The sequence below is a fragment of the Phoenix dactylifera genome, unplaced genomic scaffold (genome assembly GCF_009389715.1).
Source record: "Phoenix dactylifera cultivar Barhee BC4 unplaced genomic scaffold, palm_55x_up_171113_PBpolish2nd_filt_p 001504F, whole genome shotgun sequence".
Classification (NCBI taxonomy): Eukaryota; Viridiplantae; Streptophyta; class Magnoliopsida; order Arecales; family Arecaceae; genus Phoenix; species Phoenix dactylifera.
Window position 1 is genome coordinate 1 of NW_024068814.1, and position 24886 is coordinate 24886.

The 24886-nt window shown below is 41.4% G+C and overlaps 1 pseudogene; it reads right to left on the reverse strand.

Moving 5' to 3' along the window:
- Positions 1-14599: 14599 nt before the first annotated feature.
- Positions 14600-14697, reverse strand: LOC120108704 (annotated as a pseudogene).
- Positions 14698-24886: the final 10189 nt, after the last annotated feature.

A 24886-nucleotide genomic window follows, 5' to 3' on the forward strand; every position in this document is an offset into this window, starting at 1 on the left:
CCAAGGCCAAAGGTTGGCGGCATCCTCTTCCTCCCTTCTTCCTTCCAACGCAGGGAAAAGAAAGAAGGCTGCGTGGGGATTCTTCTTCTTCCTCTTCTTCAACCTTCTTCTTCCTCCTCTCAAGCACTTTCAAGAGTTGAAAGAAAGAGAAGAGATCAGCCATCAAAGGAGTCTTTGCAAGGGAGCTAGCACCCCGGGAAGACAAGAAAGCTTTGATCGGTTCTCTACTTCGTGTGGATACCCGTAGAGGCCGGACGTTTGAACGGCTTCAAGCGAACCCTCTCCCATAACCACGAATTCAGATTCGCGGTGATCGTCTACCCGCGCAAGGTGAAGATTTGATCTTCCTATTATTTTAAAAGCTTTAATTCTTACCTAATTACGAAAGGTCTCGAAACAAGCGTTCATGCGATGAACGTCGAACCCGTGCATGCCGATTCCGCTGCCATCTGAAAATTTTTTTGAAATATCAGCGGCATGGGCGGGTTCCCAACAGTGGTATCAGAGCCTAGGCTTCGTAGATTAAGGTAAGAATTAAATAACTAAAGGCTTATTAGATCTGAAAATTGATTGATCATGCATGCTGAAAATTCTGCATGCAGATTTTTCAGGGGTGCTGATTTTTTTTTTTTTTACATGCTGATTTTTATGTGATAAAAAGATGATTCTAATTGCATTGTTAATGGGATTACAAAGTTTAGAATCATGATTAGCATGATCAGCGACCTATGTCATGATATAATCAGTTAAGTTTCAGATCTGAAAATTATAATTGTAGCATACGGTGATGATCATAGGATTCAACCCCTTTTGGTATCAAATGTAATGACCTGCGATGTGATCTGCGATGTCATGTAATTTTTCAGATGCTTGCATGCATCTTATTTGATGTTTTTGAGAGGCCTGCGTGCCTCCTAAAAGGAGATGTAAATTATTTTTATTTTTATTTTACATCTGGTTGTATTTCTGTGATGTGATGTACATCAACGATCAAGTTGAAGCAAAGGCATGAGATGAAAGGTGATCCAAGCGGTTGATGGCGATGGGATCAAGGGTTGATCAAGGATCGAATCAAGGAGGCTTGGAACCAATTCAAGAGTTGAAGACCACTTGATCAATTGATGTGCATGTGCTTGTAATACGACCTAATTAGAATCCATGATCATCACCTAGTTAAAGTTTAGCTTTAATTATTGCCGCGATTATAACTGCCTGCAATGCGCCGTTTGCATGTGATGTGAATGAGAGTCGGGTAGATAGGTCTACATGTGATGTAGCAAACCCAATTGAGACCTAAATCAAAACCTCCTCAATCAAGTCGAGAGTGAACCGACATGAGCAAGTCATATTAGATTAATTGATCTAATTGGTGTCTAGAAAAGCATGAAAGGTGGTTACTTAATTAGGACCTTACTCTCTGAGTAAGGGGAGCCTCCCACCTGCTTACCTGGCCAATTGTTCGATTACCTCTTATGAAAGGCTCAAGTTGCAAACACTAAGACCTGATTAACCAATATTAAGTCAATAGGTCTTCCACTGTAGTAGAGCTGCTAAGGCCTTTCTGATGTTGACTTGTCTCGGCTGGATACAGTGGTCAAGTTGCATTGGGGGGCTGGACCTCTCTATAGACATGAGATGTTGTAGGGTAAAGGTGGGGTTGGGCACCAATAACTGTTAGGTGAGGACCCAATGACGACTTTATTCCTACGGTTATACAGTGGGTCTGACTTAACTAAGAAATGGGACCAATAACTGTTAGGTGAGGTCTTCATGGCTTAGAGACCAAGTTGCACTGCAACATGCTTGAGAAGCATTGTACAAGAGTTGTACACTCATCCATCTATGTGTCACCAATAACTGTTAGGTGAGGTGGCATGTAAATTGGTGGGACCGCAGTACCCACTAGAAACCCTAGTCGTGTGGGATTTCCGTTTTTCTACCAGGGGAGTGTGAGGAATTCGAGAAAATAGTGGGAGTCACATTTGTTCTAAAAGACCTTAGGACAGATTAGGATCAAGTACAAAAGTCTAACTAGAATCTTTACTCTCTGCAGATACAATGTCGGCTTCAAACCCTTTGACCCGTATTCTTGAGACCAACCGACTGACCGGAACCAATTACAAGGACTGGCTTAGAAATCTCAAAATAGTTTTGGACTGTGAGAAGATAGGTTATATACTCGATTCAGATATCCCCACATTACCAGCACGTCCCACTGATGTTCAGCGTGAGATGCATAAAAATTGGTTTGGACGATGACATTAGAGTAAAATGCTATATGATGGCATCTATGTCTAATGAACTCCAATGCCAGCATGAAAATATAAAGACTGCTAGGGACATACTGGCACACCTACAAGAGTTGTATGGTGAGCAGAGTCGCACAGCTCGTTTTGAAGTGTCCAAGAGGCTTTTCAAAGCGAAGATGCGCGAAGGGCAGTCTGTTCATGATCACGGTCTGACCATGATCAAGGACCTAGAGGAGCTTGAGAAGCTCGGTATGGACATGCACAAGGAATTGCAAGTGGATTTGATCCTACAGTCACTTCCTGATTCATTTGGTCAGTTTATAGTAAACTACCACATGAATAAGATTGAATGCACTAAGACTGAACTAATCAACATGTTGGTAACTGCTGAGGGAGCCTTGAAAGGTTCAAGGGGCAATGTCCTCGCTGCTGAGTTGACTTCTGGTTCCAAGAGAAAGTCTACTTGGAAGAAAAAGAAGCCTGCAAAGAAGCAGAAGAAAGACAAGAAGCCAAAGAAGGAAGTTCAAAAGAAAAGGGCTAACGACAAAGAAAAATGTTTCCACTGCAATGTCGAAGGCCACTGGAAGAGAAACTGTCCTTCATACCTCGAGAGCCTGAAGAACAAGAAAGGTGACACACCTTCAGAAGGTATAGACTTGCTCATTATTGAAACTAATCTAACGGTTTCTTCTACTTCTAGTTGGGTTATAGATTCTGGTTCTAGTGCTCATTTGTGCACTACCATGCAGGGTCTAAAGGAAAGTAGAAGGCTGGCGGAAGGTGCGGTAACCCTTCGGGTTGGCAACGGGGCAAAAGTTGCTGCTGTGGCTGTGGGCACCTACCATCTGCGACTACCGTCTGGATTTAGTTTAATACTTAGAGACTGCTATTATGTACCTGTTGCTAGCAGAAATTTGATTTCTGTTTCATGTCTAGCACAGGAAGGTCATGTTTTTACATTTGACAAAGACTGCTGTTCTATTTATTTGAGAAATAAAATAGTCGCACGTGGTTTTATGATTGACAGTCTCTGCCATTTACATATGGATGTATCTGTGAATGTTACCGAGCAAGATGTGAGTGCCAAAGGATCCAAAAGATCCAGAGATGAGATAAACCAAAGATATTTGTGGCACCTCAGACTTGGCCATATTGGAGAAGATAGAATGAACAAAATGGATAAAGATGGGCTCTTAGGCTCATTGACTTCCGAGTCATATCCAGTTTGCGAATCCTGTCTTCAAGGAAAGATGGCCAGACTACCCTTTGTAGGACATGGGGAGAGGACCACTGAAATACTTACCCTAGTACATACAGATGTATGTGGCCCATTCGATGTGCTAGCCAGGGGACGTTATTCTTACTTCATTACCTTTACCGATGATTATTCACGGTATGGGTATGTGTATCTTATGAGACACAAGTCTGAATCCTTTGAAAAGTTCAAAGAGTTCAAGAATGAAGTAGAAAAACAAACTGGAAAACCTCTTAAGGCTCTTCGATCAGATCGAGGAGGAGAATACCTTAGTGGAGAATTCCGGGACTATCTCAAAGAAAACGGCATAGTCTCACAATGGACACCTCCGGGTACACCTCAACTCAACGGGGTGTCAGAGAGGAGAAATCGGACCCTATTGGATATGGTCAGGTCCATGATGAGCTTCACTGATTTACCTATGTTCCTTTGGGGAGATGCCTTACTCACAGCGATTTATTTATTGAATAGAGTTCCCTCTAAATCCGTTCCTACCACACCGTATGAGATATGGCATGGTAAGAAACCAAGTCTGGGTCATCTCAAGATTTGGGGATGTCCGGCCCACGTCAAGCGACTACAGGCGAACAAGTTAGAGGCTAGGACCATAAGTGCTCGTTTTATAGGATATCCTAAAGAGTCATTAGGATACAATTTTTACGTCTCAGAGGATCACAATGTGTTTGTGAGCTGTCATGCCATCTTCTTTGAAAATCAGTTTATCCTTGATAGAGGCAGTGGGAGGAAAATTGAGCTTGAAGAGAAAGTCTCTGAAAAGCAACGAGTCATGGATCCTATAGAACCTATTCATAAGGAGCCAGTACACGATGTCCCTCAACCACCTCGTAGATCTAGTAGGGTCTCCCATCCTCCCGATAGATACTTAGGTATACTAGAAGAGGATACAGAGGAAATGTTCCTAGTGGGGATAGGGATCACATACAGGATCCCAAAACCTACAACGAGGCGATATCTGATATCGATTCCGAGAAATGGCTGGAAGCTGTGAAGTCAGAGATAGACTCCATGCATTCCAACCAAGTCTGGACCTTAGTAGATCCACCAGAAGGTATTGTACCTATTGGATGCAAATGGATCTACAAAAGGAAGATAGGTTCGGATGGAGAGGTAGAGACCTATAAGGCAAGGCTTGTGGCGAAAGGGTATAGTCAGCGCAAAGGCATTGACTATCAGGAGACCTTTTCACCTGTAGCCATGCTAAAATCCATCCGAACATTGCTTGCCATTGCAGCATTTCATGATTATGAAATCTGGCAGATGGATGTGAAAACTGCTTTCCTGAATGGATATCTTGATGAAGATATCTATATGGAACAACCTTTGGATTTTACTTCCAGTGATGGAGATCACAAGGTCTGCAAGCTGCAAAGGTCCATCTATGGACTAAAGCAAGCATCTCGGAGTTGGAACACTCGTTTCGATGATACAATCAAAACGTTTGATTTCATCAAAAACGAGGAGGAACCATGTGTTTATAAAAAGGTTAGTGGGAGTGCTGTCGTTTTTCTCGTACTGTACGTAGATGACATTCTCCTGATTGGGAATGATATTCCCATGCTAACCTCGGTCAAGGTCTGGTTGTCAAAAGAATTCTCCATGAAAGACCTTGGGGAAGCATCCTATATTTTGGGAATAAAGGTCTATAGAGATAGATCTAAAAGGATACTTGGCCTGTCACAGAAAATGTACATAGAGGAGGTGCTGAAGAGGTTCAGCATGGAAAACTCCAAGAGGGGTCTTTTACCCCTAAGGCATGGAATTCATCTCTCCAAGAAGATGTGCCCCAACACACCTGAGGAGATTCAACGCATGAGCAAGATTCCTTATGCATCGGCAATAGGAAGCCTCATGTATGCCATGCTATGTACACGACCTGATATAGCTCTTGCTGTGAGTGTCACAAGCAGATATCAGTCGAATCCAGGTGAAGAACACTGGACAGCTGTGAAGAATATTCTTAAGTACTTGAGAAGAACTAAAGATTTATTCTTGGTTTTTGGAGGATCATCAGAGTTAAAGGTAGAAGGGTACACAGATTCAGACTTCATGACTGATGTCGATGACAGGAAGTCAACATCTGGATACGTGTTCTTGTGCAATGGTGGTACGGTGAATTGGAAGAGTTCTAAACAACCGATCATTGCTGATTCGACTATGGAAGCCGAATACATCGCCGCCTCTGAAGCTGCTAAGGAAGGCTTCTGGTTCAAGAAATTCATTGCAGAGCTGGATGTGATGACATCAGATGCCATAACACTCTACTGCGATAACAATGGCGCCATAGCCCTTGCTAAGGAGCCAAGGTCTCATCAGAAGTCTAAGCATATAGAGCGGCGCTTTCACCTCATACGCGACTATGTGGAGAAGAAATATGTAGAGGTGCAGAGAGTAGACTCCGCGGATAACGTGGCAGACCCTTTCACTAAGCAGCTGAGTCAGCAAAAGACTGAAGCCCACCTTGAGAAGATGGGCCTAAGATATATGACCAATTGGCTTTAGTGCAAGTGGGAGATTGTTAGATGTATGCCCTAGAAGCCAATTTGGCTGACACATTGTTGATTCTAGGGACATAATTTTGTACTTGACTATTTATTATTGAAAAAATAAAAGGCATCTTTTTCATTCATATTGTTTATGTGTCTATGAATCGTCCAAGAAATTAATAAGATGATGATACATATTCTCAAGAGTTGAGAATTTGAGCCATGTATCATTGGTGATTAATTTCTAAATGCTCCTGATCAAAGGATCATCACGAGGACGGTGATCGATCCGATCAGTGCACAGATCACTCTCCTTCTGGATGGACGAGACTTGAGTCCACAGTGTAGGGACACTGAAGTGATAGTGCAGGTGCTTGTTAGAGAACAAGGGTACTGAGCGTGACCAATACAAGAAGTCACTTGGATGTCTATCCACTCGTCAGTGACTTGCTTGATGTTGCAGTAGTGTGACTGGTCCTTTGACCTGCAGTGCTTCGGCTACTCACAGTGAGGTTATTGTAGTTTGACTGCACACATACATGGTCTCTAGCCATATGGGTCCATGCAGTGTAGATTGGCTGCAGTAAGTTCACTGTAGGAGTAGGGTATGCACCTATATGGAATCTATCGACCTTGATAGATAAGGAGAGATCCTATGTGATTTATAAGACTGAGTTCGTAAGACCTCGGCCGGGGCAGTATACACAGTGGAGAAAGAGTTTTTCACTATCGAACTCGAGTCGAATAAATCTTGACATATGACAGACGATGGGGTTTGACGAGTTGTCCATGACCTCCGTCCTGTAGGGATCCACGATAGTAGGACTGTATCACATGTTAACTGCACCTAGAGGTTCATCATTCCATTCTGCTGGGTAGCCACTACATGCTGCTAGGTGTCACTGGTGGATGGTGGGACTCATAGGGATTATCTTGATGATCGATAAACCCCAATGAGTTGAGTTGGAATCGTTCCAACCCATTGAAAGGAGTTTTCAACGATATAGTGATAGAGATCACAATATATCTCACTACCAGTCAGAATAGAACCTATGGGGTCACACACACTAGAAGTATTGACCGATCCGATGGTTGAAATCGTGATTAGGAATCACAAGAAATCAATTTGATTGATAAAAGGTTGAAGAAGGAAAAAGGAATTAATTAATTGGACTTGAAACAAGAATCCTACTTCGGGTAGGATACCTAGAGTTCTAATTGGATTAGGACTGGAATTCCTACTTGGAATAGGATTCCTCAATCCTAATGAGATTAGGAATTTTGAATCTAAATCGGATTCCTACTTGGAGTAGGATTCCTAGGAATCCTAATTGGATTAGGACTTCGGATTCAAATCTAATCCTAATTGGATTAGGACTAAATACATCCTAATATGGATTAGGGTTTCTTAAGTCACAATTAATTATTAATCTAATGAATCAATAAGACTCCTAATTGGATTAGGATTGAAGAGTTCAATTGAGTCAAAATTGATTCAAGTTCTAATTGGATTAGGACTTACCTAGATTGGATCCATTGGTTCACCCTTGGGCTAAACCTAATAGGATTAGGGCTTGACCACATTAGGGCAATGCAAACCCTAATGTGGACTAGGGTTTACCAAGAGGGAGGGGCGCAAGCCCCTCCCCCTTGATCCATTGGTGCGGCACAAGAGAGGGGGCCGGCGCCCCCTCTTTGGAAAGATGTCTAGGGCTCCTACTTAGTAGGAACCCTAGATGGCTATAAAAGGAGGTGTGAGGCCGGCGCCCTAAGCATAGAAGAACTCCTCCTTCTCCTTGCCGTGAGCCTCCCTCTCCTCTCTTCTTGTGATCAGCCGCAAGCAAGGAAGACCAAGGCCAAAGGTTGGCGGCATCCTCTTCCTCCCTTCTTCCTTCCAACGCAGGGAAAAGAAAGAAGGCTACGTGGGGATTCTTCTTCTTCCTCTTCTTCAACCTTCTTCTTCCTCTTCTCAAGCACTTTCAAGAGTTGAAAGAAAGAGAAGAGATCAGCCATCAAAGGAGTCTTTGCAAGGGAGCTAGCACCCCGGGAAGACAAGAAAGCTTTGATCGGTTCTCTACTTCGTGTGGATACCCGTAGAGGCCGGACGTTTGAACGGCTTCAAGCGAACCCTCTCCCATAACCACGAATTCAGATTCGCGGTGATCGTCTACCCGCGCAAGGTGAAGATTTGATCTTCCTATTGTTTTAAAAGCTTTAATTCTTACCTAATTACGAAAGGTCTCGAAACAAGCGTTCATGCGATGAACGTCGAACCCGTGCATGCCGATTCCGCTGCCATCTGAAAAATTTTTTGAAATATCAGCGGCATGGGCGGGTTCCCAACAAGTTCTTCCTGTTTGTGCCAGAGACGTCTCTGAGACAACCCGGAGACGTCTCGGCTGTCTCTGATCTATTTTCTTCAACTAAAAAATTCTTCAATAAATCCTTAAAAATTATGGAAACTTGCCTAGACATTTCTTAACAATATTATTAATTAATCACCTAAAATTCTCAAATAAATTGTTAAGATAAATGGAATTATACTCTAGTGTTTTGTATTCATCAAAATCCATTAGGGGGTCAACAGAGAGCACCAAGAATTTTTCTTCCTCTTCTCTTGCTTGCAGATGAAAGGAGGAGGAGATGGGGACTTTGCTGCCATGAACCCCAAGAGAAAAGCATGAGAGGAGGGGCCGAACCCCTCCTCCTTTTAATTTTCTATGAGATAAGGATGAGCTCCTAATTTTTAGGAGCTCACCCTTATCTCCTTAATTCGGCAGCAAGGAGGGGCTTACGCCCCTCCTTTTTCTTCCACGCACTTCCCAAGGGGAGTGGCGTGGGCCCTTCCCTCATATCCCATTTTATTAGCCATTTAATCAAATTAAGTGGCAAGATGGTTTGGGTTCATTTCATGAGTCCAATCCTATTCAAAATAGGATTTTATGAACCCATTTCAATTTCCTCCTTATCCTAATCTAATTAGGATTTAATTGAACCATGACTCTATTGAACTCTTCAATCCTAATCTAATTAGGAGTCATGAAATTAATTAGATTAAATTTAAAATTAATTAGGACTTAAGAAAATCCTAATCTAATCAGGACTTGTTCAAATTTCGGCCCTAAGATAATTAGGACTTTAGAAATCCTATTCCAAGTAGGACTCTAATTTAATTTGAAATCCTAATCCAATTAGAACTTCATAAATCCCACTCCAAGTAGGACTCATGATCAAGTCCAATTAATTAAATTCAATTAATTAAATTAAATTGCAATCCGATTGCAATTATTCCTTCTTCTAACCACTAACTCTTAGCGGGTTTTCAATTTATCAATCTAATTGATCATTTGTGATTCCTAATCACATTCAACAATCGGATCGGTAAATACCTCTAATGTGTGTGACCCCATAGGTTCTATTCTGACTGGTAGTGAGATATATTACAATCTCTATCATAATATCATTGAAAACTCCTTTCAATGGGTTGAAACAATTTCAACTCAACTCACTAGGGATTATCGACCATCAATATGATCCCTGTGAGTCTCACCATCCACCAGTGACACCTAGCAGTATGTAGTGGCCACCCAGCAGAATAGAATGATGAATCTCTAGGTGCAGTTATCGTATGATACAGTCCTTCTATCGTGGATCCCTACAGACCGGAGGTCATGGATAACTCGTCAAACTCCGTCGTCTGTCATATATCTAGATTTATTCGATTTGAGTTCGAGAGTAGAAAACTCTTTTCTACTATATATTCTGCCCTGACCAAGGTCTTAAAACTCATTCTAATAAATCACATAGGATCACTCCTCATCTATCAAGGTCGATAGATTCCATGTAAGTGCATACCCTACTCCTCAGTGAACCTGCTGCAGCCAATCTACACAACAAGGATCCATATGACTAGAGACCATATATATGTGCAGTCAAACTACAATAATCTCACTGTGAGTAGCCGAAGCACCGCAGGTCAAAGGACCAGTCATACTACTGCAATATCAAGTAAGTCACTAACGAGTGGATAGACATCCAAGTGACTTCTTATCTTGGTCACGCTCAGTACCCTTGTTCTCTAACAAGCACCTGCACTCTCACTTCAGTGTTCCTACACTGTGGACTCGAGTCTCGTCCATCCATAAGAAAAGCAATCTGTGCACTGATCGGATCGATCACCGTCCTCGTGATGATCCATTGATCAGGAGCATTTAGAAATTAATCACCAATGATACATGGCTCAAATTCTCAACTCTTGAGAATATGTATCATCATCTTATTAATTCCTTGGACGATTCATAGACACATAAACAATACGAATAAAAAGAATGCCCATTTATTATTCAATAATAATAAAGTCAAGTACAAATTTATGTCCTAGAATTAATAATGTGTCCGCCAGATTGGCTTCTAGGGCATACATCTAACAAATATAGGAAACTTCCCCAAGGTCTTTCATGGAGAACTCTTTTGACAACCAGATCTTGACCAAGGTTAGCATGGAAATATCATTCCCAATCAGAAGAATGTTATCTACGTATAGTACGAGAAAAACGACAGCACTCCCACTAACCTTTTTATAAACACACGGTTTCTCTTCCTTTTTGATGAAATCAAACGTTTTGATTGCATCATTGAAATGAGTGTTCCAACTCCGAGATGCTTGCTTTAGTCCATTGATGGATCTTTGCAGCTTGCAGACTTTGTGATCTCCATCATTGGAAGTGAATCCCAAAAGTTGCTCCATATAGATATCTTCATCAAGATATCCATTCAAGAAAGTAGTTTTCACATCCATCTGCCAAATTTCATAATCATAAAATGCTGCAATGGCAAGTAGTGTACGGATGGATTTTAGCATGGCTACAAGTGAAAAGGTCTCCTGATAGTCAATGCCTTCGTGCTGACTATACCCTTTCGCCACCAACCTTGCCTTATATATTTCTACCTTTCCATCCGAACCTATCTTTCTTTTATAGATCCATTTGCATCCAATATGTACAATACCTTCTGATGGATCCACTAAGATCCAGACTTGGTTGGAGTTCATGGAGTCTAACTCTGACTTCATAGCTTCCAACCATTTCTCGGAATCGATATCTGATATCGCCTCATTGTAGATTTTGGGATCCTCTATATGTTCCCTATCTCCCACGAGGAATATTTTCTTAGTATCCTCTTCAAGCATACCTAAGTATCTATCAGAAGGATGGGAGATCCTACTAGATCTACGAGGTGGAGGAAGGATATTGATAAGTGCTAAATAATGAATAAATTTATCTATTTTATATAGCACTTATTATTATTATTATGCACATATTTCGTAAATCTAACTATAAAAAAAATATATTTTCCTTCAACATTGCATTCTAATAATTTGTCAAAAGTAATTCAGGTTTGTTTGATTTTGGGTCGAATTCAATGTATGCAGGTCAGGTCAAACCCATCATTTATCTGGCTCATAACCATGAAGACTGATCACGCTAGAGCACACGTGGCCGCCATCCCGAGTGACACATGCTTATATGGGATTTCAAAAGTAAGAAGGATAATAAACACTTGGATGGAGGGATTACTTTGTAAACAAATTATCCATCTAATCCTTCCGCATATCATAGTCCTCTCAAGTTCCTTTCTTGGGCGGGATAAGCCTTCCGAAATGCCCATGGATAAAATACAAACTCCCTTCATCCATGTGTTCCAGCCATCCGGAGATTTTTTCAACGTTTCCAACATCAAGATCAGATCTCTTCGCAGTCATGAACGAATCCCAGCATTTCATCTCCCTTTGATCCAACCATTCCCTCCTTTCACGACCGACTGCCTCCACCCAGCAGGCCAATATCCTCCCAAGATAGAGCTGAATCCAACATTATCTCTCAGCCGTCCCAGCTTCATCCCCTCCGCGTCCGAGTATCCCATGGATCAACATGCCATGTGATGAGAGCACAAAAGTGCGATCTATACATCACTTAAATTAGTATTATTGCTAACAAATAATGATAAAATTGCCGCATTAATATTATATTTTTGTGGGGTGCAGGTGATCGGAAATCAAAGCTAAAATGCACATTGGGTTCAAAAAAATGCATCACTATAGGTGACCAGCCAACCGCATGGGACGACCCCAGTTGCACACTAAAAGGAGGTCAAGTTCAGCGGTCCACTTCGTCACAGCTTCATTTTTCCTTCCCAGCATCTCGTGCGACCCAGCTTCTTCTGCATCTTAGCCCAAGCACCAGCAGTCCGTCTTCTCCGCTTGTGAAGCCATCTTGCACCCGAGTTCCAGCCACATCAGCTCCTACGTGTTCCAACCAATCCCAAGCGTTCAAGCCCAGCCGGTCAGCATCCCATGAAGCATTCCTTCCGAACCAGTCCACCCAGCATCCACGAGCCTCACAGATTCCGCTTCTCCCGCGAGTGATCCTCCACGTCCCGGAACAACAGCAAATCCCAGGATTCATGATCATCCCAGCGCATGTGATCAGCTCCATCTCAAGCTCATCCGCGTGCAGCCCAACATCCCGTGAGCAGTCTCCGTGTCCCAGGTTCTCCCAGTTCTCAGCAGTCCACGCACCCCAGCATCCCGTGAAGCTTTCGAGTCCATCCTCCCACGCGTCCCAAGCTTCACCGCGTCCGAAGATCCCGGCATCTCCCGATTCCAACGTCCGCGTCCACACTTCTTCCTCCCAGCCGTCCGCGTGCAAAGCTTCTTCGGAGATCCAGCCACATCAGCTCCCAGCCTTCCGTCTTCCTTGCAGCCTCCCGAATTCGCAATCATCCGAGTTCATCCATCCGTGTCCGCCCGCTTCTTCCGCCTCTCAGCCTCTCCGCGTCCGGGATACTCGGTAGCCAGCATGAGAGGAGCATCCCGTGTGATCAGGGGATCCATCGAGAGATATAAAGGGCTCTCGGTTGGCAAACGAAGGGGGAGAGCTCTCATTTGAAAACAAAGAAAAAAAAACAGAGAAAGAGAGAAACAGGGGAGCCCCGGAGCCCCTGTTTCCGAAAATAAAAAGAAAAAAAAAAAAAAGGAAGAGGAACAGGGGAGTTCCTTTTATGTTTATGGCCGGCTAATTTCTTAGGGAGGGAGATAGATGAACTTTTGATGTATTGCTCTTTGAAGTAAACTCTAAACTTTTGCTTTCAATGGTTTATATTTATTAATATGTTCTTGATCCATGCGTAGTTATTTCATAGATAGATCTTTAATGGATTATGATTATTGATATATGGATTGCTTTAGTATTTGATTCGTCGTAGACGTAGAAAGCACGATGGATGCTTAGAAATTGAGTTCATATGTTCATGAAACATATACCATGATTAGATCTATCCTACATTTAATCTTTAATCAAGAACCATAGAGTTTATTCCTTGGATGCAATATCATCAAGGGGGATTCCAGATCCCTACCATTTTTATTTCATTGAATTGTGTTTATTATTCTCTGCATTTTAATTTCTAAAAATCAAAACATAATTTTAATCCACAAATTTATTGAATTAATTAATCTAAAATTATATTAAATAATCTCATATACATTTCGTTCCCTGAGGATTCGACCTCGGACTCCCGAGAATTTACTACTTGTGCGATTCTCCTGCACTTGGGAGAATAATTTTATTTTTGCATCAAGTTTTTGGCGCCGTTGCCGGGGAACGGCTTATTTATTAGTATAATTTTAGATTTAATCAGTATCTTATTATTTAGTCTTTTTCTTTCAAAAAAAAAATTTCTGCTGTTTTTATTTCCTCCACCGTCTGATTGCACTCCAATTTCGTTGGCTACTGTAGGACACATGTTGCTTTCATCTGAACGGTCTGATTGATATTCTGATACTTTTACGATCATTAAATTAATATAAACTTTGCTGCTGTCTGCTTTGAATTTTCTGTGTTTAATTTTTTTGTTTAGAATCAGAATTTTATTATCATTATATCTCATTAACCCTTGTTGCTACTTGAAAATTGATAAGAACTTTAAGAAAAGATCAAGGGTAATCATTAAAAAAAAAATAAAAAAACAAAAAAAAACAAACAAATAAATAAACTCTGAAATTTTGTATGCTAGGTTGGAATAGGGACAACACTGGACGTCTGAGTCGACAACCTTTTGACAATTCCTTAGATCACATTATTGAAACTTTTTCGCAAAATCTCAGATCTGGTGAGATGGCTGATGATGATGTAGGAAGTCACCATGGTAATGAAGGTAGACCCCCAGTTATGACACTTCGACAATACTTACATCCCACTAGGACTAGTCAACCTTCATGCATGATTATTCCTGAAAATGTAGAACACTTTGAAATCAAACTAGGAGTAATTCAATTGCTGCCCAAGTATCATGGGATGGAATCCGAGAACCCTTATCTTCACTTTAAGGATTTTGAGGAAATTAGCATCACATTTAGAGTGCCAAATGTATCGGAAGATGTCCTTAAATTGACCTTGTTTCCTTTTTCCTTAAAGGATAAAGCCAAAACATGGCTGAACTCCTTGAGACCTAGATCGCTAGGAACATGGCATGATATGCAAAGAGAATTCTTGAAAAAGTTCTTTCCCACACAAAGGACTAATTTTTTGAAAAGGCACATTAGTAATTTCCAACAAAAAGACCATGAAACATTTTATGAATGCTGGGAGAGATTTAAAGATTTGCTTCTCTCTTGTCCTCATCACGGGTTTGAAACATGGAGAACCATTAGTTTCTTTTACGAAGGGTTGTCTCCACAATTAAAACAATTTATAGAGACTATGTGTAATGGTCTATTTTTAGAAAAGCAACCCGATGAGGCATGGGATTATTTAGATTCTCTCTCAGAGACTGCACAATTATGGGATACAGGGGATAGAGTGAATAAACCTTTGCCTAAGCCTACTAGCGTTGGACAGGGGGACCTTTATAACCTTAGTACTCAGGATGATATTCAGGCTAAAATGGCAACCCTTACTAGGAAGGTAAAGGAAATTGAACTTAGAAGGATTGAACCCGTCAAGACCGTAGAACATAACAGCGAGTGTTGTAGGATTTGTGAGATGCCTGGCCATCTCATCACTGATTGGCCCACAATACCCGCATTCAAGGAAGTCTTGCATGATCAGGCCAATGTTATGAATACATATCAAAAATCTTTTAATAATCCTTTTTCGGGTACTTACAACCCTGGATGGAAGAACCATCCAAATTTCGGGTGGAGGAATGACCAACCTCAACAAATATATAACCCAACTCCTCCACCTCCGCAACCTCATTATGCACACGCACCCCCTCAAAAACCCAATCTCGAAGAAACTTTGCAATCTTTCATGCAAGGTCAAGCTAAAATCAATGATGACTTAAGAAATCAACTGACAACGCTGACCACTGCTTTAAGTACTCAAGAGAAGGGTAAGCTACCAGCTCAACCACAACCTAATCCTCAAATCTATGGCGGTAGTAATGCATCATCTTCAACTTCACATAAAGAGCAAGCAAAGAGTATAATAACTTTGCGAAGTGGAAAGATTATTGACCGACCAGTCCCAGAACAAACACAAGTCATACCTGATTCTGACCCTCCCAAGACAAAAGAAAAGGATAACGAAGAAACTGAAGCACCAACATCTATTGAAAAAATCAAATGTCCTTTTTCTGCACCATTTCCACAAAGATTAAAGCCCTTGCAAAAGCTTGAACCAAACTCTGAAATTCTTGAGCTTTTTAAGCAAGTAAAAATCAATGTACCTCTTCTTGATGCAATAAAACAAGTGCCTTCCTATGCAAAATTTTTAAAAGATTTATGCACTGTCAAGCGTCGTTTAAATGTCAAGAAGAAGGCATTTTTGGCTGAAAATGTAAGTACAATTTTACAGCATAACATTCTCCCTAAATATAAGGATCCAGGTTGCCCAACTATCTCGTGCATCATTGGCAATTTTAGGATTGAGCGAGCATTGTTAGATTTAGGAGCGAGTGTGAATTTGTTGCCATATACGGTATATGAGCAACTCGGTTTGGGTGAGTTGAAGCCAACAACTGTGACCTTACAATTAGCTGACCGGTCAGTGAAGGTCCCTAGAGGAATTATCGAAGATGTGTTGGTCCAAGTAGACAAGTTCTATTTTCCTGTTGACTTTATCGTACTGGACACATATCCGGCTTCCAATTCACCATCTCAGATTCTGGTCATCTTAGGACGCCCATTTCTTGCAACTTCTAATGCATTGATCAATTGTAGGAATGGTGTCATGAAGCTTTCTTTTGGCAATATGACTTTGGAACTGAACGTCTTTAGTATAGGCAAACAACCCAGTGATCATGAAGAAAGTAAAGAAGTTGAATGGGTTAAAACCATTGCGGAAGAATATTTGTTAAAAGAAACATTTACTGAATCGGCCGACAATGGTTTGATAGATTCGTGTTCTGAAGGTACTGCTGATGATATGGTCCCACCTATTTTAGATAACTCGGATGTCATGATGGTCAATGGGTGGAGACCAAGAATAGAGGAATTTGAACAGTTGCCACCTCTAAAAGCAAAGATAGTACCATCCCATGAACAAACACCTAAGCTCGAGTTGAAACCTTTACCGAAGGAACTCAAGTATGCCTTTCTTGGATCCAAGGACACATTTCCTATAATCATCTCATCTGATCTGGATCATGCCCAAGAAAGAAAATTACTTGGTGTTCTAAGGAAATATAAGGGAGCTTTAGGATGGTCTATTGCCGACTTGAAGGGGATTAGCCCTTTAATTTGCATGCACCGGATATATTTGGAGGACAATGCCAAAACCACAAGGCAAATGCAACGCAGGTTGAATCCTACGATGAGAGATGTGGTTAAAGCAGAAGTCCTCAAGTTGCTTGACGTGGGTATTATTTACCCAATTTCTGACAGTAAATGGGTAAGTCCTACTCAAGTCGTTCCTAAGAAGTCGGGTCTGACGGTAGTCAAAAATGAGCAGGGTGAACTAGTCCCAACTCGTGTTCCGACGAGTTGGCGCATGTGTGTTGACTACCGAAAATTGAATTTGGTCACTAGAAAAGATCACTTTCCCCTACCCTTCCTAGACCAAGTTTTAGAAAGAGTTGCAGGACACAATTTCTATTGTTTTCTCAATGGCTATTCCGGATACTACCAAATCGAGATTTCACCAGAAGATCAAGAGAAGACTACCTTCACTTGTCCTTTTGGCACATTCGCTTTCCGTCGGATGCCATTCGGGTTGTGTAATGCACCTGCAATATTCCAAAGATGCATGCTCAGTATTTTTGAAGACATGAATGAGAAATTTTTAGAAGTGTTTATGGATGATTTCTCTGTTTTTGGCGATTCTTTTGATGATTGTTTATTACATTTACAAGCTGTCTTAGCTCGGTGTATAGAAAATAATTTGATACTGAATTGGAAGAAATGCCACTTCATGGTGCCAAAGGGAATTGTCCTAGGACATATTGTTTCATCGAAGGGCATGGAAGTTGATAGAGCTAAGATTGACTTAATCGCCAAGCTACCTGCACCCAAGACGGTTAGAGATGTTAGATCATTTTTGGGTCACGCGGGATTTTATAGGAGGTTCATCAAGGACTTTAGTGTCATAGCTCGACCATTATGTAACCTCTTATCCCTTGATACACCGTTCGATTGGACCGAAACCTATCAAGATGCATTTGAAAAGGTGAAGTCTATGCTTAGCACTGCACCCATCGTGCGATCACCTGATTGGTCATTACCTTTTGAGATCATGTGCGATGCTAGTGACTATGCGATAGGAGCTGTTTTAGGACAACACAAGGATAATAAGCCATATGTCATCTACTATGCAAGCAAAACCTTAAATGATGCTCAAATGAATTACACCACCACCGAGAAGGAATTGCTTGCAGTAGTATTTGCATTAGACAAATTTCGCTCTTATATCCTTGGTGCTCCTATTGTTATCTTTACAGATCATGCAGCGCTAAAATATTTATTGGATAAGAAAGATGCCAAACCACGCTTAATACGCTGGATACTTCTACTTCAAGAATTTGACATCACAATCAAAGATAAAAAGGGAGTAGAGAATGTGGTTGCTGACCATTTATCACGGCTAGTTTTTAATGATTCGGTGCCACAGTTGCCCATCAAGGACTCGTTCCCTGAAGAACAATTGTTTGCACTTTCTACTATGCCATGGTATGCTGATATTGTAAACTTTCTTGTCACTAACCGGATGCCGGAGCATTGGGGATCGAATGATAAGAATAATTTCTTGCGTGAAGTAAGAAATTATTATTATGATGCTCCTTATTTGTTCAAGTATTGCAATGATCAAATCTTTAGAAGATGCATTCCGGAACATGAGATACAAAGTGTACTCTCTTTTTGTCATGCCAGTGCTTGTGGAGGACACTTTGCATCTAAAAAAAACGGCAGCTAAGGTGTTACAATGTGGTTTTTATTGGCCTACACTATTTAAAGATGCCCACGAGTTCTGTAGGACATGTGACCCATGTCAACGTGTTGGAAGTATAACTCGTAGGCAAATGATGCCTCTTCAGCCCATTACTGCTATTGAAATTTTTGACATGTGGGGCATCGATTTTATGGGCCCATTTCCACCGTCTTTTGGATATGAGTATATTTTAGTTGGTGTTGAGTATGTGTCAAAATGGGTAGAAGCTGTTGCCTGTAGAACTAATGATCACAAACCTGTTTTGAAAATTCTTAAAGAAAATATTTTTTCATGGTTTGGGATGCCCAAGGTTATAATTAGTGATGGGAGAAAACATTTCTGTAATAAGCCTTTTGAGATCCTATTACGAAAGTACGGTATCACTCATAGAATTGCAACTCCTTATCACCCGCAGACTAGTGGCCAAGTAGAGCTAGCCAATCGGGAGATTAAACAAATTTTAGAGAAAACAGTGAATCCATCATGCAAAGACTGGTCTTTAAAACTTTCTGATGCATTGTGGGCTTACCGTACTGCTTATAAAACTATTCTTGGTATGTCCCCGTATCGGCTAGTCTATGGAAAAGCATGTCATATACCTGTTGAATTAGAGCATAAATCTTATTGGGCCATTAGAAAATTAAACTTTGAATTGTCAGATGCTGGTTTAATTCGAAAATTACAATTAAGTGAGTTGAATGAAATTCATCGGGATGCGTATGACAATGCTAGACTTTGTAAAGAACGAATGAAAATTAGGCATGATAAATCAATTCTAAGAAAATCGTTTGAACCTGCACAAAAAGTTCTTTTGTATGACTCTCGCTTACATCTGTTTCCTGAAAAGTTACGATCAAGATGGACAGGTCCTTTCATTATAAAAACTGTTTTTCCACACGGGGCAGTTGAAATTGAGAATCCACAGGATGGCACAATTTTTAAGGTAAATGGACAAAGATTAAAACCTTTTCTGGAGAATTTTGCAGATGAAGAGGACTCCTTTTCCTTGGAGGAGCCTTCTTATGACTGAGCATGACAGCCAAGGTATGTGTATATTAGTTAGAATTTTTTTTTTCTTTTATTTTTTTTCTTATTTTGTAGGTCTTCTTTTCTGGAAATCAACAGCTCAAGGTATTCTTCTTCTCTCTAATATTCTTTTCTCTATCGTTTCTCACATATAGCTTTCTTGCATCTTTTACATTGAGGACAATGCAATATTTAAGTTGGGGGGAGGGAAATATTTTGCAAAAAAAAAAAAAAAAAAATTTTGCATTTGATTTATTCCATTACTTTCTTTTCTGAGCAAATGCACATGTATTTTCATATTGAGTTTGTGCAACTATTAATGCAAGGAATACATGCATACTATGACTGATCAGTGACCTATTATTAGATCCCCACACGTATACTTAATGATAATAGGAAAGTCTCAGGAGTTCCCATTTGTTAACTGCATTTTTGTTAGCCTTATCCGTAAAAGAAGTATGAGTATCCTTGTTCGTACCATAAGGTTCAGGATTTGGTTTTCACATAAAGATAGAGGTTGAATATCCCAGTTAGATTACTTAGGTGCCTTATGATCCGACCTTGGTTGACCTATAGTCACGATGCAATCACATATATAATAAAAATATATATATATGGTTCAGTCTATCTTCTCTTTTATTGATAAAAAAAAAAATCCTCATGATGACAAGTCTGTCCTCGTGGCGTAGTCTGGTTCGAGTAATTAAGTCCGAGGGGTGTTTCACCTAATGTCTTGAGCCAACTGGATCGGGGGTCATTGACTGAAAGCTCGCTACATGAACCTTACTAGAGCCTAATGGGGTTGGATAGCTGTAGTTGTCATGTGTATTGAGAAAAAAATATATATATATATGAAATGAAATAAAAATAAGCATGAATGAGTTGACTAGGCTGAACCTAGTGACATGTGGTAATGGCTGGTTTGACTCCATTGTATTGGACTTCTGTGTACCCGGGTTGTTTAGTTGGGATTGATAGCTCTTTCTTTACTTGCAAACCATTCTTGACAAATTTAGACAACATGTGATATTCTGAAAATTTGATGGATCAGGTACTAACAAACTGTAGAAAATACTTGTGAACTTGAGTAGTGCACCTAAAACTCAGGCGGTGCCCTGTTGTGGTGGAGGTATTAGTACTCTGAGAAAGTCATGCGATTTGATGCACACTACACTTTTATATTTCCTTGCTTTGACAGTTGCCATGCTTGAAAATATATATCAATTAATTACATGTGTATTAGCTTAGGATTTATTTCATATTTTTAATCTCATGTCATACCATTCATGATGTTTGTGGGTAATGTCCCTGAAAACCCTCACGAGACAACACTCGTCCACTAGGGTAACCTAGGGTTTTAACGGCTTGTTGCACGTGCTAAGAGCAATCGTGATTCCTACGAAAGTGAGTACATATCTTAGTTTTATATCTTTAGCTTCAATAAAAAGTCATAGGTTAAACCATACCTTTTGCACTCTCATTCTATTATCTGCTCATTAATTGCTAGAGACTAGCAATAAGCTAGTTGGAGGGTGTGATGAGAGCACAAAAGTGCGATCTATACATCACTTAAATTAGTATTATTGCTAACAAATAATGATAAAATTGCCGCATTAATATTATATTTTTGTGGGGTGCAGGTGATCGGAAATCAAAGCTAAAATGCACATTGGGTTCAAAAAAATGCATCACTATAGGTGACCAGCCAACCGCATGGGACGACCCCAGTTGCACACTAAAAGGAGGTCAAGTTCAGTGGTCCACTTCGTCGCAGCTTCATTTTCCCTTCCCAGCATCTCGTGCGACCCAGCTTCTTCTGCATCTTAGCCCAAGCACCAGCAGTCCGTCTTCCCCGCTTGTGAAGCCATCTTGCACCCGAGTTCCAGCCACATCAGCTCCTACGTGTTCCAACCAATCCCAAGCGTTCAAGCCCAGCCGGTCAGCATCCCATGAAGCATTCCTTCCGAACCAGTCCACCCAGCATCCACGAGCCTCCCAGATTCTGCTTCTCCCGTGAGTGATCCTCCACGTCCCGGAACAACAGCAAATCCCAGGGTTCATGATCATCCCAGCGCATGTGATCAGCTCCATCTCAAGCTCATCCGCGTGCAGCCCAACATCCCGTGAGCAGTCTCCGTGTCCCAGGTTCTCCCAGTTCTCAGCAGTCCACGCACCCCAGCATCCCGTGAAGCTTCCGAGTCCATCCTCCCACGCGTCCCAAGCTTCACCGCGTCTGAAGATCCCGGCATCTCCCGATTCCAACGTCCGCGTCCACACTTCTTCCTCCCAGCCGTCCGCGTGCAAAGCTTCTTCGGAGATCCAGCCACATCAGCTCCCAGCCTTCCGTCTTCCTCGCAGCCTCCCGGATTCGCAATCATCCGAGTTCATCCATCCGTGTCCGCCCGCTTCTTCCGCCTCTCAGCCTCTCCGTGTCCGGGATACTCGGTAGCCAGCATGAGAGGAGCATCCCGTGTGATCAGGGGGTCCATCGAGAGATATAAAGGGCTCTCGGTTGGCAAACGAAGGGGGAGAGCTCTCATTTGAAAACAAAGAAAAAAAAACAGAGAAAGAGAGAAACAGGGGAGCCCCTGAGCCCCTGTTTCCGAAAATAAAAAGAAAAAAAAAAAGGAAGAGGAACAGGGGAGTTCCTTTTATGTTTATGGCCGGCTAATTTCTTAGGGAGGGAGATGGATGAACCTTTGATGTATTGCTCTTTGAAGTAAACTCTAAACTTTTGCTTTCAATGGTTTATATTTATTAATATGTTCTTGATCCATGCGTAGTTATTTCATAGATAGATCTTTAATGGATTATGATTATTGATATATGGATTGCTTTAGTATTTGATTCGTCGTAGACGTAGAAAGCACGATGGATGCTTTGAAATTGAGTTCATATGTTCATGAAACATATACCATGATTAGATCTATCCTACATTTAATCTTTAATCAAGAACCATAGAGTTTATTCCTTGGATGCAATATCATCAAGGGGGATTCCAGATCCCTACCATTTTTATTTCATTGAATTGTGTTTATTATTCTCTGCATTTTAATTTCTGAAAATCAAAACATAATTTTAATCCACAAATTTATTGAATTAATTAATCTAAAATTATATTAAATAATCTCATATACATTTCATTCCCTGAGGATTCGACCTCGGAGTTCCGAGAATTTACTACTTGTGCGATTCTCCTGCACTTGGGAGAACAATTTTATTTTTGCATCACCATGCGCATCTGTTTCTTCCTCCCATCCATGTCATTGTCCTTCCGAACCAAGCCAACATCCAGATTAACTTCATCACCCACGGAATCATCCTTATCCTGCCTCGAATAAGTCCCAAACTTCTTCATTCGCATAAATCCTTTTGCATCCAAGGAATAACACTGACTCCTTCAATGCGATCAGCTCCCTGTTCCAACAACCGGATCGGCTCAAGCTTCATCCTTATCCTATAGCCAGGCAGGATGAAACCTGAATCCTCTGCATCCTCCTCCCGTCCGCATCATCTTCCTAGATTTCATCTCGTTCAACCAAAGTCCCAGCTCCCGTATCCCTTGTATCCGCAAGAAATCTCCCAGCGCATCAAATCCCCTGCTCACGAATCCATCCCGTGTCCGCAGATCAGGCTTCCAGCACCTTCACTCCCTGATTCAACGCCCAAGCTATCGATCCCATGAATCATCCCCTGTTTCACGCGTCTTCATCTCAGCCAAATCACCAGCATCCGCAGTTCAAGGAATCAGCTCCCAGTTATTCCCAGCATCCGCGATACAAGGATCATCGCCCAACTTATCTTCCCACGCGCTTGGCTTATCTCCCCTTCATCCCGTTTAGGATCCATTCGATTCATCCTTTCTCCCTGTTTCGGAACAGAGCCTGATAAATCCACCGTATCCAACTTCCTCCCATCTTCTCCTCCGACATCTTCTCAACATCCATGTCCTCGCCATCACCTGCATCGAAAAGATCAAGCAACTTCATCCCTTTCAACACATGAATCTGAACCAGCTGCAACCATTCCGGGATGCGATTGAGATGAATCTTCCACATGCCTTCGAGCCATGCTTCCCAGGAAGAGAACAAAGTCGGAGTCTCATCTCTAGCATCGGTGGACTCCGACTTTCACGTCCGGATCGGGTCTTCTTCCCATTTCGATCACGTCCGCAGAACAGAAGCGATTCCTCTGCATTTATCTTCTCATTATATTCGGGCGAGGATAACAGGAGTCAGGGGGCTATAAAAAGGAAGAGTTAATCTCCTGGAAGGGGCAGCTCTTTTCTGATCCGAAGAAGTCTGTGGCTTGTTTTTTTTTTTTTTTTTTTTTTTGCTAAAGAAAAGGGGTAGGGGGGAGGAAGGGACAAGCCCAACCCCGCGTAGCAGCCCCCACTGGGCCCCCGCCCCGCCAGGAGAATGTTCGATGCGGGCAGAAATGGCCATGTGTTGGGCACCCCGACCGGTTTTACTCATACCCTCCCCACCCATGGGCCCGGCTCAGCTACCCCTCTGGGCTCTGGCTCGAGTCCCAAGTGTGAGTACGTCACACCCGGCACCACCCCGGCTACTAGTGGTTCAAGAGCGGTCCTATACCTCAAGTCCAAGCAGTGGCCAAAGTAGTGAGCTCCGGTCCACAATTTAATCGTCGCCGCAGCGATTCGAACTTGGGACCTTAAGGTTAGAATTTCTGCCCAGTACCACTAGGCTACCACCTTGGTGGCAGTCTGTGGCTTGTTCATTAGGGAGTTCCAACATAAGGGAGGAAAGAATCAGGGAAAGAAGGAAAGAAGAGATGGAAGCCTTCAGCGTCGCCGCTACCACCTCCCATACCATGCAGGGCTGATTCCTTTACTAGGGCTGGATGCAGCCCTAACAAAGGACCAAGGGTTTTATTTTTTTTATTTTTATTCTTGAAGTTGTATAAACTTTATTTTGCTTCTAATAAATATTTTATTTCATCTCATATTTAATTTCTGTGATTTTAAATTTGACGTTTATACAACCGTTCTTCATGATCACGGAAACAAAAATAAGATAGTTCATGCTTAAGAAAGATGCGATGTGCTGCCACCTTAGATTAGGATAGACATTTCATGCTAACTAAAGATGGATTATGCCTAAATTGCTTTTGTGAATTTTTATTTAAATGCTTGTTAGGCTTGTAGCCAATTTGCATGTTTATCCAAGAATAAATTAAAATACAAATAACCCTTGTTCCAATATTAGTTGTGAATTCCATGCCCTAGGTTCTCCCAAACTGATATCATTTTAATTGCATTTTTTTATTAAATTTCTTAGTTTAATTTTCTTCGCAAACTCTTTCTTTTAAATATTTTATTTTTAAAAAAAAATAACTGTACCCCAATCCCTGTGGACCGATACCCGTAATCACTATCCTACCAGATACGTGCTATTGCGTGGTCTT